This window comes from Diceros bicornis, chromosome 5, assembly GCF_020826845.1.
Source record: "Diceros bicornis minor isolate mBicDic1 chromosome 5, mDicBic1.mat.cur, whole genome shotgun sequence".
NCBI classification, from domain to species: Eukaryota; Metazoa; Chordata; class Mammalia; order Perissodactyla; family Rhinocerotidae; genus Diceros; species Diceros bicornis.
The window spans coordinates 66,818,302-66,835,104 of record NC_080744.1 but is presented as its reverse complement, the minus strand read 5'-3'; the positions used below and the strand labels follow the sequence as shown (position 1 = coordinate 66,835,104).

The window sequence follows — 16,803 nt, the reverse complement described above, 5'->3', positions numbered from 1 at the left end:
GAAAGGTTTTACTTTTTTAAATGGTTGGAAAAAATCAAAAGAAAAAGTATATTTCATGACACATGGAAATTACATGAAATTTAAATTTCAGCGTCTGTAAATAAAGTTTCACTGGAACACAGCCACACTTCATTCACTTACGTAATGTCTATGGCTGCTTTTGCACTACAACAGTAGAACTAAGTAGTTGCAATAGTTGCAAAGCCTAAAATATTTACTTTCTGGCCCTTTGCAGAAAAAGTTTGCCGACCCTTGATATATCTTTACTCTCCACCTCTGCTTCTCTCTCTGGTCTGCCAAGTCACCATCATCTCTTGCCTGGATGACAACAAAAGCCTCTTCACCAGTCTCCCCACTTTCTCTCGCCCCCCCATCCAGTTCTATACTCCAATCCACACTCTACACAGCAGCCAGAATAACTGCTATAAAAACATAAATTGCATCATGTCATTACTTTCAATATTTAATCCCACGACTGTTCCTTTTACTTGCCATAAGACTTCTACAGAGCCCTATCTGGTCTGGCTCTGCCCACCTCCCCCGATTCACCTCCTCCCATTTAGCCTTCACCACAGTGGGTCTCTGCCAGTTCCTACAACATGAGATCCTCTTCCCTACCTCTCAGGATGCTTCCTTCTTCCTGGATGAACGAGTGACACCTCTTTATCCTGAGAATCACCTTAGCAGAAAAGCTGGGTCAGAGGTCGGCCACTCTAAGGAAGTCCCTGTTACTCATTGCACAGTTCATTTTCCTCATGCCATACTAGAAACTCCCTGAGCAGGAACCACGTCTGCTTTATTTACTATTGCATCCTGATTCTAGCAAGGTCTTGGCACACAATGAGTGCTCAGTGCATTGTTCAATGAATGAATGAATGAATGAATGCATGCATGTGTGTTTAGGTAGATAGAGAGATGAACAGCTGCAAGTTTGCATATGGGAAAGGGTCTGGAAATGAACCCAACCCTGGGGGGTGGGAATGAGAATAAGAGTCTACTTTCATTTTCTAGTTGATACACTTCTATAACTTTGACAATGAGCATGTAACTCTTTTGCACTTAACAAAAGGAAACAGCAACATCAAAGATTCATGTGGATTTTAGACCAGGCTCCAACTCTCACTTGCGAGAATCCCTAGAGCAAACCCATTACCTCTCTGGGTCTCTGTCTCCTCAACCCTCAAAGGAGGTCCTGGCCACCATCCCGTGTTGGTGCCTAGCCACCATCACATGCTGGGCTAGTGTAGTCACAAGAGGCTTCATGGAAGAAGTGAGCCCTGGCCTTCAGAAGATGATTTTGGAGTTGGAGATACAGGTTCAAATCCAGACTCTGCCACTTTCTAGCCATGTGATTTTGGGAAAACATGATTTCTAAGCCTCAGTTTGCTCATTTGTAAAATAGGGATTATAAACTCTACCCTCATAGTATGCTTATAGGACTCAACTGAGCAAAATTATCTAAACTGACCTAATTAGTATAGGTTCTCTATAAATGGGTGGGGGACTAGGGAGAGCGAGAGGAGGGGGTCTCCACAGTTCCCCGGGAACAGCTCCCTGTTGACCTTCTCTTTTCCTAATAATCTGAGTCATTTTGGGCCTTGTGTGTTCAATGCTGTCCACTGGGCACCACTCCCCAGCCCCGTGATCCCATCCAAGAGAAGAAATCAATTCTTCTTCTCAAAGCGATTTCTGTGTGAGTCAGGACAGCAGTATGTCATCAGGGCCAGCCCAGCAGAGCAGGGCCAAGGTTTTCTTGGCATCCTTCGCCTGCTTCCCTCATGGTTTTAGGAAGAACAAGGAAGAGAGGAGAACAAGACAGAGCAGAGCCCCTGGCCTTCCCACGCCACACCATCCCCACCACAGCAGCCTCTCCACACTGAAGTCGGGGCATCAGAACCAGAGGAGGCAAAACCAGAGAGCACCCAGCCCGTCTCCGTGGGTCTGAGAGCCTGGTGAGACTTCTGCTACAGCAGCTGGCCTGCCTCTCATACCCTCCTCTGGCCAGGGGGCCACCCCAAAATGAGTCTGCATCTTCTACGGTTCGACAGCCACTTGACAAGGCAGCGTGACACTATCTTGGAACTGGAAGTGTGTGCAGAGGCTATACACACACGTGGGTGCACACGTGTGTGTACAAGCACACACACATACACACACACACATATCATCAGAAGCACAGAACCGTGAAAAAAGTGAAAGCTACACTGAGCTCAGAAGAGGTCTGGCCAGAAGACGGGATGCGAACCAGGGGAGGGGAAAGAGGAAGGGAAGGGATGAGAGATCATAAGACCCAATCAGGGGGTGGAGCCCGGCTCAAACCCTGGCAGGCCTGCAGCACACACATCTGTATCCACTCAACCTCTGCTGAGTCCTGCTAGGTGCCCACCTAAATATGTCTGGAAATCCCATCCCTTCCAGAAGCCTTTCCAGACTTCGCTCTCCAGATGTGTTCTTGCCTCCAAATTCTTTAGGTTTCCACCCTGAAAGAGGCTCATCCTAGCAGAACAACTCTGCGGACCACTCTCCACCTAAGTGCCAGCCCCTCTGGCTCTCCAAGGATTCCCCCTGAGGACTGGAGCAGACTCCACTGGTCTTCAGAGCTTGAAGGCCCTTCGGAGTTCACCTGGTCCAGTGACCATCTCCACGCCCATTGTACAGATGGGAATCTGAGCCTAGAGAAGGGGTGCAGGCCACCCAAGGGCATATGCTCAGTCATCAGTTACCATCAGAGGTGACTAAGAGCCAACTCACAAGTGCCCCCGGGGCCTCAATTCCTCAGCTGTTAAATGGAATCATCAGGCTGCCTCACCTGCCCCAGGGTACACCTTCAGCTCAGGAGCAGGCACCCCTGGGTTCAAATTCTGACTCAGAAGCCTTGCTAGACGCATGATCAAGTATAAATGACTTAACCTCTTTGAGATTCAATTCCACATCTCTAAAACGGGGGTAACAATCCCTACCTTACAGGGCTGCTGTGAGAATAAAATAAGACGATAGGTTATCGTCTTATTCTAGGCCTTAGGAGAGCATCTAGCACCCAATCATTACTACTTTTGTTACTATTGCCATGCACACAGGGACAGGCCTCCTGGGCAACCCTACACAGAGCCTCCCCTTGCCCCCCACCCCACTCTTCCCAGCTGAGACCTCCTCTGTCAGGCTATACATCTAGGTCCCTGGGACCATTACTGCTTCTATGACCCTCTTTCCACTTAGAACCCCACCAGCACCCCAGCTCCGAAGCAGCAAATGCACAATGTGGCTCCACCTCTGTGTCTGGCTCATCCCTAGTGGTCCTCTCCCCCTTCCTCTTCCCAGAAGCCAGGACACAGCCACCTAGTAGTGGGCTTAAGCCCCTACTGCCCCTGCTGCTGCCACATCCCCCAGTACAGGGCCTCCCCTGCAAGCACACATTCCAGTGTCTCTCCCAGGGGAGTCCCAGGTCCTGGGAGCCTACATGGACTTTAGGGTGGCCTGGGAGCCCTGCCTCCCAGAGGCAGCATCCCTCCCTGCTCCAAGGCTCCTAACAAAAAATGCTTCTCATTCCCCACTCCCAGTGGTTTCCCTCCAACATACCCTCCCTATACCTTGGGAAGGCCAAATGCCCAAAGGTATTAAGAGTGTGGAGGAGGCATCCACTCTCTGGACCACAAGAGAACGAGGGAGAATGGGGGCAGCTGGCTGGGAGCACTGGTCAGAACTGGAGGGTGGACGAGGGACTCCCGGAGGCACGACTGTGCCGAGGACCAGGCCTCTGGATGAGTAAGAACTCTTAGCAATGGTCCCAACCAGGCTGCAAGGACGACTAGTCAGGCCTGCCATCTCCCCAGCTTCCCAGAGGAGTCCTCTCTGCCTCACTGTGGGGACCCTTAGCACATCTTGCCAGGCTCCAGAAAGAGGGCTGAAGCCTGTGCCTGCCTCCAGAGTGACAGAAAGAGCCAGTTCTGGAGGCAGACAGCTCTCAGCTCCAGCATTTGCCAGCTGTGTGTCTTTGGGCATGTGACTCACCCTTTCTGAGCCTCGGTTGCCCATCTATACAATGGAGCTAATGATACCCTACCTCACAGGGCTGCTACAAAGATTAAATGAGATGATGTCTATTAAGAGTCCAGCACAGCTCCACCCCCGCAACCGGAAAACTCAGTGCTCCTATGTGGAACTTCATACTGCAGGGGTGGCAGAACCGGGGGTGGCAGGCGAGGGTTACACAACAGCACATGTGGCCCTCTCCCAGATGTTTGGTCCATTCTGAGCCAATGAGACCAAAGGAAATTCCTCAATGATCACATGGACCGGTTCCCACCTTCTTTCCCCTCCCCCAGGCCTTGGCTATGCCTTCCCTCTTTTGCTGGTAGACTTCCCTGTCACTCCTGCCCTGGGGGTGTGGGAAAAGGACAGCAATGAGAAATGGCCACCCACTCAGAGGATACGCTCACGGGCAGTGACATCATCCCGCCTGACCTTCTTCCTTCTCCCCTGACCCCATGACTCAGGGCCACGGGCTCAGGCCCTAGGTGGTCATAATCTGAAAGGATGCTTGGATTTGGGTCATTTTTCTTCACATAGTCCAAACCTCACATGTCCAACCAAGCAGCCAGCAACAGGCCACTTGTTCTACAACACTTTCTAGGAGTCTCTGGATGCTGTGGAAACACGGCTCTATGATCACATTGCATCTCTGACTCCAAACAGTATTGCCCAGCTTGGTGTCAAACCCAAATCAGGCTCCACAGAATGAAGATGTATGACTCCAGAGCAGGTTACGGTTTAAGGATGGAGGAATTCCCATAAGGAGGTTCAGAAGTCAACCTCACCAGAATAAGGACACAGCCTCCTCAGAAGGGACCCCTGCCACAAACCTTCAAGTGCCCACCCCGGCTGTCAGGCATCTGAGCATCTCAGACATTCAGCCAGCCTGCTTCCCTTGGGTGCCCAGACAGAGCTGCACAGGGACAGGGACAGGAAGGAAAAGCGGTCCCCAAATCCCAGCATCCCTTCTCACCCTCATGCTTGCATTAACACAGGCTTCTCACCTTCGACAAGCTGGATGGTCTGATTTCTTGGAGCACAGGAGTCTGGAGTAACTTGGAAAGCTCACTGCAGGCAGGCGGGAGAAACCACCAGTGATGTCACTGAAGAGAGAAAAGAACTCCAAAGATCAGTCATGGGACCAAAAAAAGCATTGCCGAAACCACTTAGTGCAAAGCTCACTCCCTCAAGGGCCCCCTTGCCATACGACCCCTTAGTGCAAAAACTGATGTTCCCAGCGCTGACCGGACCCGAAGTCCTGAAGAAAAATTTGAGTGACACCAGGAGTGTCCTGATGTCAGACAGTGATGGACGTAATACGGGGAGACAGATTTCCATGCTCCATAGTTAACATAAGTGTTAGTGCTTAAGCTCAGGAACTCCAGCTATCAGGGAAATGTACTCACCCAAAATACTCCCCTTCCCAAATGAGCTGGAAATATGAGCCACACTCATGCCCCACAGCCCCAGAGCCCTCCACCCCTCCCTGCCACTCAGATCAGCCCAACCCATCAGACATGTTTAGACTTCAATTTCAAGTTTAGACTTCAATTTCCCTCAGCCTCCACAAGCTTCCCACCTATGTGGAGGCCCCTAAACTACAAGGAAGGCTGCACAGCATCAGATTTCCTAGGGATTTCTGGGAGGCCTGTGGGAATTAGAGGGGGCTGAACTAAATAAAGAACTCTGTCAAGACAGAACAGCTTCATTACTTTCTAATATAGAAGCTAACTGCTAAAGACATGCTTATAAGAAAAGGACCTGAGGCCTTAATTTAATGATGAAACCAGACTCATTTACAATTATCCACATCCAATTTGAAGGTAAATAGTTTTTCTCCATTAAGCCAAGCAAATCCTTCCCCTCCCCCCAATCTTTTTTGCTTTGCTATTTGCTTAACGTTTTCCCTCAGTGATAGATCCCATATCTGAGTCATCCATCACACATTTCTCATTAGGGCAGGTTTGGCTTAGAAATAAATCCCCTTTTCTGACAGTTCACTGCCTTAGGCCTCCAAACCTGCCAACTGGCTAGCTAAACAGCAGTGGAGGGCCTTGGGACACTGAGATTCAATCCCCTCCTCTCTAATGTAGCCCCACCCTGGGTCCCCACCTTCCCTCCACCCTGTTCCCCATCTCCTCTCCAACCTACCTCACTCATCATCTCTCTGAGACTTCCCAAGCTCGAACTGCCCCATCCCTGCTCCCTCGTGTGCTTTGGCCTCCATCTGCCTTCCCATCCCGGACGTCTATTCACCTCGTCACCCAGGCCAGCTGTCCCTCCCTGTCCTTCTCAGAATCTGTCCCCCTCATGCCCACTGCTGCCCGTGGAAGTCCTCCAGTGGTCCACTCCTTCATCTTTCAGGGCCAAGCAGAGTGGACCCTCCCCTCCCTAACCACTCGCCCTCCCCTCCCTGGCAGCTCCCCCTCCTCAGAGTCGGTGGTCAGGTCAGGGTGTTTTTCTCTGCAGGGCCCCGGAGACTCTGCTTCCCTCCTAGCTCCAGCTAGCGGCTTCGTTAAGCTTTCCGGAATCATCAACATAGTGACAGACCTGCCTCCATTCCCCCTGCACACCTACGGCCTCCGTAATCACAACCACCCACTCAGCCTCCTCCAGCGGCTGCCTGGGTGCGGGCAGGTCCCACAGCGCCCCGGCGCCCCCTCCGCCGAGGGACGGGGAGGCCAGGTTGGGGGCGGGGTTGGATTCTGGCAGCCCCCAGCTGCCTCTGGGCCCTAGAGCTGGGGTTCACCGTGCCCAGCGCGCAGGCCAGAGCCGGACCTGGGGGAAGGGCTGGGGTGCGCGCGCCCTGCGAGGGAGGGGGCCTCACTGCCCGCCGTAGCAATCCTGCAGCGGACACGCCGCCCGGCGGCCCCGCCAGCCTCGGCCGCAGACAAAGGCCGCCCCCGCCGCGCCCGGCCCGCGCCACGCAAGCACTCACCGCGCCGCGCCGACTCCCGGGACGCGCGGGCGCGGCGGAGCTGCCGAGTCGCCGCCGCCGCGAGGCCGGGCCCGAATGGGGGCCGGGGGCGGCCCCGGGAGTCCGAGGGGCGGGGCGGGCTGGAGGAAGCCGCGGGCCCGGAAAGGCGGCCCGGGTGCGCCCAGAGGCCGGATTGGCCCCGCGGCGGCGGTTTGGGGCAAAGGCCTGAGCCCGCCCGCTGGGCAGGGCATCGGGCTGGACCCCGCCCCCGACCCCAGTCCAGACCCGCGCGGGGAAGGCCGGGCGCTCCGGGAAGGGGGCGCTGGTCTAATCGCTACTCTTCCCCCCCCCTTCCCACACTCCCAAGACCCGAAGTTTACTTTCTGCGAGGGGGACAGGTGACTGACTGGTCACTGACCATCCCACCCTCCAGGCTGCTGGCGGCAGAGCCAGAGCTAGATCCGGCTGTCCCAGCCTGTCCTGAGTTCTCTCCCGGCACGAGGCTGGTACAGCGGCCTGGAAAGGGTTAAGTCGACTGCAAGGAATTAAGAGCTGCTAGGAGCTCTCTATAAATACAGTGTCGTGGGCGCCTGAGCCAACCGCAGGGTAATTTCCACTGAGCTGGTTTTCCTCTTTTCCTTCCACCCACGGCCACCCGGCCAGCCCTGCCCCCAGCACCATGCCAGACTGCTGGCCAGACCAGGCTCCAAAAGGGGGAGCAGCTCTGACCCCCGTGGCCTTGAGCTCTTTCCTAACAGGACCCAGCTCCAGCCTGGGAGGTGACGGCGGTCAGACTTGGACCTCCGGGCTGGGAAGAGGTGGGGGTCAGGGCTTTGCCTTGGCACCTCTGGCCCCTGCACCTGTTCTCTGACCTGTTCTTCCTCTATTACAGATAGTCACAGCTAAAGTGTAGCAGGCTTCTGGGGGCCGGGGTCTAGACTAGGAGCTTTCCATGCTGGGCCTCTTTAGATCCTTGCAACAGCCCCTCAGGTAGATAATATTATCCCCATTTTGCGGATGAGAAAACCAAGGCTCAGAGGGATGAAGGGACTCTAACCTTGTGCATTTGCCAGGCCCACCACCAAGTGGCAGCAGCAGGATGGGAGAGGGCTTAGGAAATAAGTATGAATACATGTGTGTCTGCAGATATCAGCCACTGTTTTAAGCTCTTTACCATTTTATCTCATTTAATCTTCACAACAACTCAGTAAGGTGAATGCCATTATCTTTATTTTTACAAATAAGGAAATTGAGACACAAAGAGATCAAGTGACTAACTTGAGGATATAAAACTATTAAGTGGAGGAACCAGGATTTGCTCCCTTGAATTTAAGTGCTGAATTCAAACTTAACTGTGGGGGGGGGGGTGTGGCAGTGGTGCGTGGGTATGTGTTATTTGTGAACACATGTGACCAACTCTGTTTGAGTCTATGTACACATGTGTTTCTGAATATAAGTTTAATAGTGGCTACGTCTATGTGACTGCTCCTAGGGATAGGGACAGAGAGGAAGGGATCAAGGCCAGGCCATCTGGTCCAGAGTCCCTGGAGGTCATCAGTCCCCACCAATCCACACTATTCCCCCTTGCACTGTCAGGCCCTGTCCAGCCTGAGACTCACAGGTCTCAGGATGAGTAGCCCCGACTAGGCCCACAACCTGGGGGAGAAGCATTCCAGGGAGAGGTGTCCCTGGGGTGAGAGAGCCTGGAGTCCTGCAGCAGGACCCTGGAGGTAGCATTTGAACTAATCTGAGGAATTTACTTTCCTTCCCTTCACCAAGAGTCAGTCCTGTGCTTTGTGCCCTGCGATGGTGACGTAGGTCCTGTCCCAGAGGACTTACAGTCTAGCAGGGAAGGCACCACTCAGCAGTGATAGACAGTGAAGGAACAGCACAGGGCAGTTTACAGGGGGGAAGTGGGGGGAGACTTTTATCATAATTTTTCAAGGGAAAAATGGAGGGAAGGAAATGAATATTAGCTCTCATTCCTGGAAGCAGTGGCTTTCTTTCACCCAGAAAGAGCAAACAGCCAGAGCAGGGGATAGACAGCATGTCTGCAGGACAGGCTCAGCCGAGACTCAGACTCCTGGCCCCGGACACAAATAGCTAGAGTGACCGTCACAGCAGTCAGGAACCTCCTCAGTTCAGAGAATGTTTGTCCTACACCAAGTTGAAACTATATTCTTTCTCAGGTTCCCTTGCAGCTAGAGGTGGTCACATGACCCAATGAGATGGAAGTGAAAGTCACTGATGGGGGCTTTGGGGAAAACTCGTTAAAGGAGCAGGCTTATACCGTGGAAAACATGGTGGTTCCTCAAAAAATTAAAAATAGGGGCCAGCCCAGCGGCTTAGCGGTGAAGTGCACGCGCTCTGCTACTGGTGGCCCCGGGTTCGGATCCCGGGCGCACACCGACACACCGCTTCTCCGGCCATACTGAGGCCACGTCCCACATAGAGCAACTAGAAGGATGTGCAACTATGACATACAACTATCTACTGGGGCTTTGGGGGAAAGAAAGGAGGAGAATTGGCAATAGATGTTAGCTCAGAGCCGGTCTTCCTCAGCAAAAGGAGGAGGATTAGCGTGGATGTTAGCTCAGGGCTGATCTTCCTCACAAAAAAAAAATAGATTTACTATATCATCCAACAATCCCACCTCTGGGTGTATACCCAAAGAATTGAAAGCAGGGTCCCAAAGAGATATTTTTACACCCATGTCCATAGCAGCGTTATTTGCAATAACCAAAAGGTGGAAGCAACCCAAGTGTCCATCAGTGGATGAATGGATAAACAGAATGTAGTATATACATACAATGGAATATTATTTAACCTTAAAAAGGAAATTCTGACACATGCTATGACATGGATGAACCTTGAGGACATTATGCTAAGTGAACTAAGCCAGTCACAAAAAGACAAATACTGTATGATTCCATGATTCTACTTATATAAAATATCTAGAGTAGTCAAACGTGTAGAGACGAAAAGTAGAATTGTGGTTGCCAGGGGCTAGGGGGAAGGGCGTGGAGAATTGTTGCCTAATGGATACAGAATTTCAGTTTTGCAGGATGAACAGTTATGGAGATTGGCTGCACAACAATGTGCATATACTTAACACTACTGAACTGTACATTTAAAGTGGTTAAGAAAAGAAATTTTATGTTATGTATATTTTACCACTATTAAAAATTTGAAAAAAACATAAGGAGCAGGCTTAGCTGGCATATACCTTTGCCTTTTGCCTTTCATTCTTCTTTGGGCCTGAAGTGCAGACACAAAACCAGACGTAAAGCAGCCATCTTGCGACCGTGAGGACAAAAGCTAAGGGTGGCAGAGGAGAAAGTCAGAGGAGCCTGGTTCCTGAAGGCCTTGTGGCGCTTCCTCCTCTCCCTGGATTGCTCCCGGCTCTTGGCCTGGCCCCTGAGTTGCCATTGCTCCTCAGGATTGATGAGGGAGGAATGGTGACCCTCGATTGCCTTGTCCTCCCCAGGCTATCTGCAAGGAACATCAGACCACCGTTCTGGCAAAGGGAGGGGGTGTTCTGACCCTCTTAGTACTTTCCCCAGGACAGAAATTCTGAGTTCACGGTGAAATTCAGAGACAATTTCCTTTTGCCTCCTTTGACATACAGAAGGACAAGTATCTCCCTCATCTATTTGAATACACTTAAATCAAGCAAACTGGATTCCTTAACCTAGCTTTAAAATAGGAGCTGTACAGATGTTTTGGGCTCTTTAGAGCAGCTCAGCAGTCTATCATTCAAAAAGCAGCTCAGAGACATTGGCATGCCTCGCCTAAGAATAATACTTGAAATCTATTCATTTCCATAAGAAAGAAAAATCACTTCTTGGCAGCACTGGGGGTTTAAGGCCCCATTTGGGCACTTGTTCGAGGATCCTTGTGGCACTTACCAATATCTTGGCATTGGCCTCCCTCCACTCCGGCTGGTCACTTCATATTACCTCCTGAGTTGTTTGCATTTTCAGGCCTCGGGTCCTTGACGTCTTGGTGAAGGCCACCTCTCCCACTCCAGCCACTCACTCACTTAAGGGTCACAGGGCTGCCACTGTCTGAGGCAACCATGTTTCCTCCAAATGACCAGATCCAGTGTAGGGTTGAATATGGTGCATAGCCACCACCGCAGTGTCCTGCTTTCTAGTTTTTTTTTTTTTTTTTTGGTGAGGAAGATCAGCCCTGAGCTAACATCCATGCCAATCCTCCTCTTTTTTTTTTTTTTTTTGCTGAGGAAGACTGGCCCTGAGCTAACATCCATGCCGATCTTCCTCCACTTTATGTGGGACACCGCCACAGCATGGCCTAAAAGCAGTACCTTGGTGCACGCCCAGGATCCGAACCCAGGCCGCCAGCAGCGTGAGCGCATGCACTTATACCGCCACACCACGAGGCTGGCCCCTGCTTTCTAGTTTCTTATTCCTGGTACTTCAGTGTTGGAGTGGACTTCAGTAGATCCAACTACTTCCAGCTGGAAGCATCTGGCCGGCAAAATAACAGGAGCAGGCTGAAAAAGAGAAGAACTGATCCTCCAAGGAGGATCATCTGGGAACATCTCACCCCCCATCCCCGACACACACACACACACGCACACACTACAAAATAACAAAAAATCTCCTAAACAGGCTTGTTTAACTAGCTATAACCCACTATCCCCTCTTCTTCCCTGGTCACCCTCTCGATTATCTATCTATCCTCCTCCTCGTCCCTGGTGGAACCATTCAGCCCCCTCCCCCTTTCCTCTTCCTTCTCCTTAGCCCAGGCTTACAGCACTCCCAACACCAGAAATCCATCTCCGAATGTCCTGCCGCTGGAGGGTCATGGTGACCCTCCCAACTGGAGGGTTGGGACTTAGTTAAAAAACAAAACGGACAAAATAAAAACAGCACCGTAATGCCAGGGAAAATCTTCTATCACATTGGGAGTTGTTTTTTTCTAATGACTTCTAATCATGTGCAAATAATGGAGTTATTAGCACTTGCACAATGCTGAGAGTGCCTCCTTCAATTTTGCATCATAGATGCCTCATTTACGTCACCCTAGCCCTGGCCCTGCTCTTAGGTTTGGCCCAAGACAGGCTCATAGAAGATAGCACAGAACAGAACAACTAAGAGTTCCCACTAGAAGAATAAGATCAAGTGCCACTGGCTGGGAGAACAAGGGTCGAGCATCAAAAGTCAGCAGTGGAGAGCCTCATAAGGAATACCGTGGATAAACCACTTAAAATCCAGAAATCCTGATCTCAATCCGAGTGCTAAATCTTAAGTATTAATGTTGCTGTTTTCAGTCACAGGGTCTCATTATGGTCATTTGTTTTTAGTTGGGCTGAGACCCTGTGCCCGAGCATCTTCAGGATGTCTTATCATAGTCCCAGCCCTGGTATGGACTCAAGGGAAGGCTTAACTGCCCCAATAGTGAGAACAATTTATTCAATCCTCCTAATGGAGGATTCTTAACCTGCCAGTTTTTCACGTCAATCCCTAATTTCTGGGGCAGGACCACCGACTGCCAATCCTAGCCCCATCTCCCTCGCCTCAGCCCACTGTCCCTCTCTTCTGCAGAAATACAGTGTGTGATGGAAGTGACCCCTCTTGGACGTGTCTTGGCCACTGCTAGGCCTCTGCTGGGTCGCTGACCTGGTGAAAAGCCCAATCTGAGACAAGCTGTGTGAGCCGCAGCGTCCCCAGTCTAGTGACGGAGGTTCAGTCCTCCAACAGTGTCCCTCCCACCCTACTTCTTCCCATGGGCTGGAAACCAGGCTTTCTTCCTGCTTCACCCAAGGTTACCACATCAGAAGTGGGGTATTATTTCTTATTGGATTAACTGCTTTTTCCACTTTTGTGGCTAGCAGTTGCTAATGAATACAATCTTGTGTTTATTTTCTTAAAACAGGACTTTCAGCGCAATAACACATTTGGCACCTCTTCTCCTATCCTCATTTCCCATGATGAGATCATCACACACATAACTTCTAAAGAAATCTCTACAACCAGACTTTCTCAGGAAACCCAACACCTCCACAGACAAAGGTGATGGGCCTTGGGTTTCCAAACAGGAACATGAGCAGCAGCAGTGACTTTATCCACTCAGGGAGAGGTGCGGCCACCTCTGAAGAATGACCCCAGCCACCGAGTTTCTCCCTTCACCCTAGAAAGTCCCCAATCAGCCCTTCATCTTTCTGTTGAGGTCAGCATTGCTGTCAAAATGTGGTCCTTCTCCATCACCCTCCAACCCTCTGTAAATATGCACACAGCCCAGTTCCCTTACCTCAGGGAGAGGGAGTCTATTATAGGTGGTTCTCCCAGACTGGACAAATCTGCTTACTTCCCCAAGTCTCCTTCGTGGTGCAGGTGCCAACGTCAACCCTGATCGGTTCTGACATGCACTGTCCACAGTGTTCTCTGCTGGTCGCATGCCATATCTCCCCAGGCATTTTGAGAGCTCCCTCAGGGCAGGATTCCCAGCTCATGCTCCTCCAGGCTCTTTAGCCACGCTCCTTGTTCCCCACGTTGTAACTGAACAAAAGCTTGAATTCTGGAATGATTGCCTTAACCCTGGCTGGCTGGAATAGGGTGTAGGCTGGAAGCCAGGACACCAGGGCTCACCTCCCAGCCCTGCCAAGGACTGGCCATGTGGCTGGAGGAAGTGGGTCAGCTGTTCTGGGTCTATGACTCCTTTTCCTCCAAGAGCCCTCCGCAGGCTCCCCCGCAGCCTGCTGAGCCACCGACTATTTCATACTGAGAGCACCTGAAGGATTTCCCCTCAGCCCTGTAGCAGGCAGGACTGATGAAGCAGGCTAGCGCCATGGACGAGTGCAAGCAAAGCCAGGAAGGGACTTACAGTTTGCCTTCAAATTCTTTGCTCTTTTTCAAGTTGTCCCCACCATGGTTGACATAAGCACTTGCTACCCTGAGCCCCCTCCTGGTGATAAGTGGAAATGCAGCTGAGGAAGGCTTCCATCCTAGGTCTATGGGAATGCTTCTCAATGCCTGTCTTGGAGTAGGAGGAGGAAGTGAGAAGGGAGAGGAGGAGAAAGCAGTGTGGGCTGGGGCTGTAGAGGTCAGGGAAGGGTTCCCAGAGGAAGTGGGCCAGTTGCTGACCTTGAAGGATGGGAAGAATTGGACAAGTGAATGACATCAGTGTCTTGCCCAGGTCTGGCACTTCTCTGAGACAATGCACAGGTTGGGATGACCCCGATCTGATTACCCCAGTGGTGCACCTCATGGTTCTCAGGCCAGGGAAGGGGTCAGGTGATGGAGGCAGAAGAGGAAAACCACCCTTGAGAAGAGCAGAGCTGGGAGGGCAGAAAGAGAACCTGGGCCTGCATACTCTGGCTGCCCCCCTGGTGCTGTGGGTGAAGGGTGGGAGCTCCTATTGAGGCCAGCCCTCCACTTGTGCACTCTCACCTACTCAAGGGCATCACCCCAGTCATTCTCCCTGTCTCCTGCATCGTCAGCCTTTCCCCTGATTCATTCACTCTCTTCTTGAAACACTTTCTGCTTCTAGAACACTCCCCTCTCTTGCTTTTCTTCTCACCTCAATGGTTGCTCCTTCTAGTCTCCTATGCTGGGTCCTTCTCTTCTCCCCAACCCCTTAATATGGGGAACCCAAGGACTTAGTACTCAAGACTCATTTCTTCTGGGTCTACACCCACTCCCTTGGTCATCTCATCCCTTTAAACACTACCTATGTGCCAATAACTCTCAAATTCAAATCTCCAGCTTGGACTGTGTCCTTGAATTCTGTATTTCCAACTGCCTACTCCACATCTTCATTTGTCTTCAATCAAACTCATAATTTCCGTTCCCCACCACCGCCAAGGAAACAAAACAAAGCCAAAACGAACCATTTCTCCTGCAGCATTCCCCACCTCAGGTGATGACCATTTGAGTCTTCCAGTAGCTCAGGCCAAAAATCTTGCAGTCGTCCTTGATTTTTCTCTTTCTTGCAAACCCCACATCACCAATCCTGGATCTACCTTCAAAATATATCCAGAACCAGATGACCTGTCTTCATCTCCACTGCTATCACTCTGTTCCAAGCCATCTCCATCACTTGCCTGTATTGCAACAGCCTCCTAACTGGTCTCTTTGCTTCCGCCTTTTCTCTCTGTAGTTTGCTTTCTATACAGCAGCTACAGTAATCCTTTTAAACCCAAGCAAATTAAGTCATTCCTCTGCTCGGAATTCTCCGGGGTCTTTAATTTGGCCTATAGAGCCCTACATGACCTGGCCCCCTTCTGATCTCATCTCCTGCCACTCTCCTCCTTGCTTTGTCTACTCCATGCTCCCTTCCTTGCTGTTCTTTGAATACACCAGGCAAGTTTGCCTCAGGACCTTTGCACTTGCTATTCCCCCTGACTGGGACACTCGTCCCCCAAGTGTCCACATAGCTCATTCTCTTACTTTCTCCAGGTCTCTGTCCAAATGTTACCTTACCAGGGAGGCCTTCCCTGACCACCCAAATAAAGTGATATCCACCTACCCCCCATCCGCAGTCACTCCCAACTCCTTTACTCTGCCTAATTTTCCCCCTTAGCACTTATTTACCTCCTGACAATATTATATATTACTTGTTTATGATTTTATTTTATCTCTCCCTCCATAGAATATAATTTCCATGAGAGTCAGGACTTTCTTTTATTTGGTGCCATATTCCTGCACCTAGAATAGTGCCTGGCACATAGTAGGTTCAATTACAGTTTGTTGAGTTAATGGATGGGTTAATGGAAGCACCAATAGTTGAAAAGCACAGGATGAGAGAAGATTGCAGTGCTTTTTTCAAGATACGAGAGACCTGAGCATGTTCATGTGCCCACGGGAAGGTAGTAAGAGAGAAAGAAGATAAGTCCCATGAGGGAGAAGGGGTACAGTACTTGGCATGTGGAGATCTCTGAGGAGGCAGAGAGGGACAGGATTCAGAGCCTGGGGAGAACCACTCCTTCCCTGGGCTGGAAGGAAGGAGGTGACAATGGGGTAATGAGGATGAGACATGGGAAATCAATGGAGGCCCCACCAAAGGCTTCATTTTTTTCCTGTGAAGTATAAGGCAAGACCATCTGCTGAGAGCAAGGGAAGTGAGAGTGGGTGGAGCCTGATAAGAGGGGTGAAGTTTGGGGAGTGGCTGTGAGGAATGGGAGAGACTGATCCTCCACGTCACAGAGCATGGTTTTTTTTGTTTGTTTTTTTAATTTTTTGTTTATTGCAGTAACATTGGTTTATAACATTGTATAAATTTCAGGTGTACATCATCATACTTCTATTTCTAGATAGATTACATCATGTTCACCAACCAAATACTAATTACAACCCATCACCACACACATGTGCCTAATTATCCCTTTCGCCCTCCTCCCTCCCCCAGTCCCCTCTGGTAACCACCAATCCAATCTCTGTCTCCATGTGTTTGTTTATTGTTGTTATTATCTACTACTTAATGAAGGAAATCATACGGTATTTGACCTTCTCCCTCTGACTTATTTCACTTTGCATAATACCCTCAACGTCCATCCATGTTGTCACAAATGGCTGGATTTCATCGTTTCTTATGGCTGAGTAGTATTCCATTGTGTATATATACCACATCTTCTTTATCCATTCGTCCCTTGATGGGCACTTAGGTTGCTTCCAAGTCTTGGCTATTGTGAATAATATGCAATGAATACAGGGGTGCATGTATCTTTACGCACTGGTGTTTTCAAGTTCTTTGAATAAATACCCAGCAGTGGAATAGCTGGATCATTGATCCAGCTAAAAATCATATCCTTGATTTTTTTGAGGAATCCATACTGTTTTCCATAGTGGCTGCACCAGTTTGCACTCCCACCAGCAGTGTATGAGAGTTCCCTT

At 50.5% G+C, this 16,803-nt stretch overlaps 1 protein-coding gene across 3 annotated transcripts in view; it reads right to left on the bottom strand.

The window, feature by feature from the left end:
* CD276 (CD276 molecule) overlaps positions 1-7,050 on the bottom strand; it is a 29,272-nt gene extending 22,222 nt beyond the window's left edge. For 2 of the 3 annotated variants that reach the window (XM_058542034.1, XM_058542033.1), the window contains exons 1-2: positions 6,968-7,050; positions 5,034-5,132 (exon numbers count right to left, since the gene is read on the bottom strand). The gene's annotated coding sequence lies outside the window, so the exon portion shown is untranslated. Of the gene's footprint in view, positions 1-5,033; positions 5,133-6,967 lie in introns of those variants that run through there. The other variant, XM_058542036.1, reaches the window with a different exon arrangement.
* Between the last annotated feature and the right edge of the window lie 9,753 nt (positions 7,051-16,803).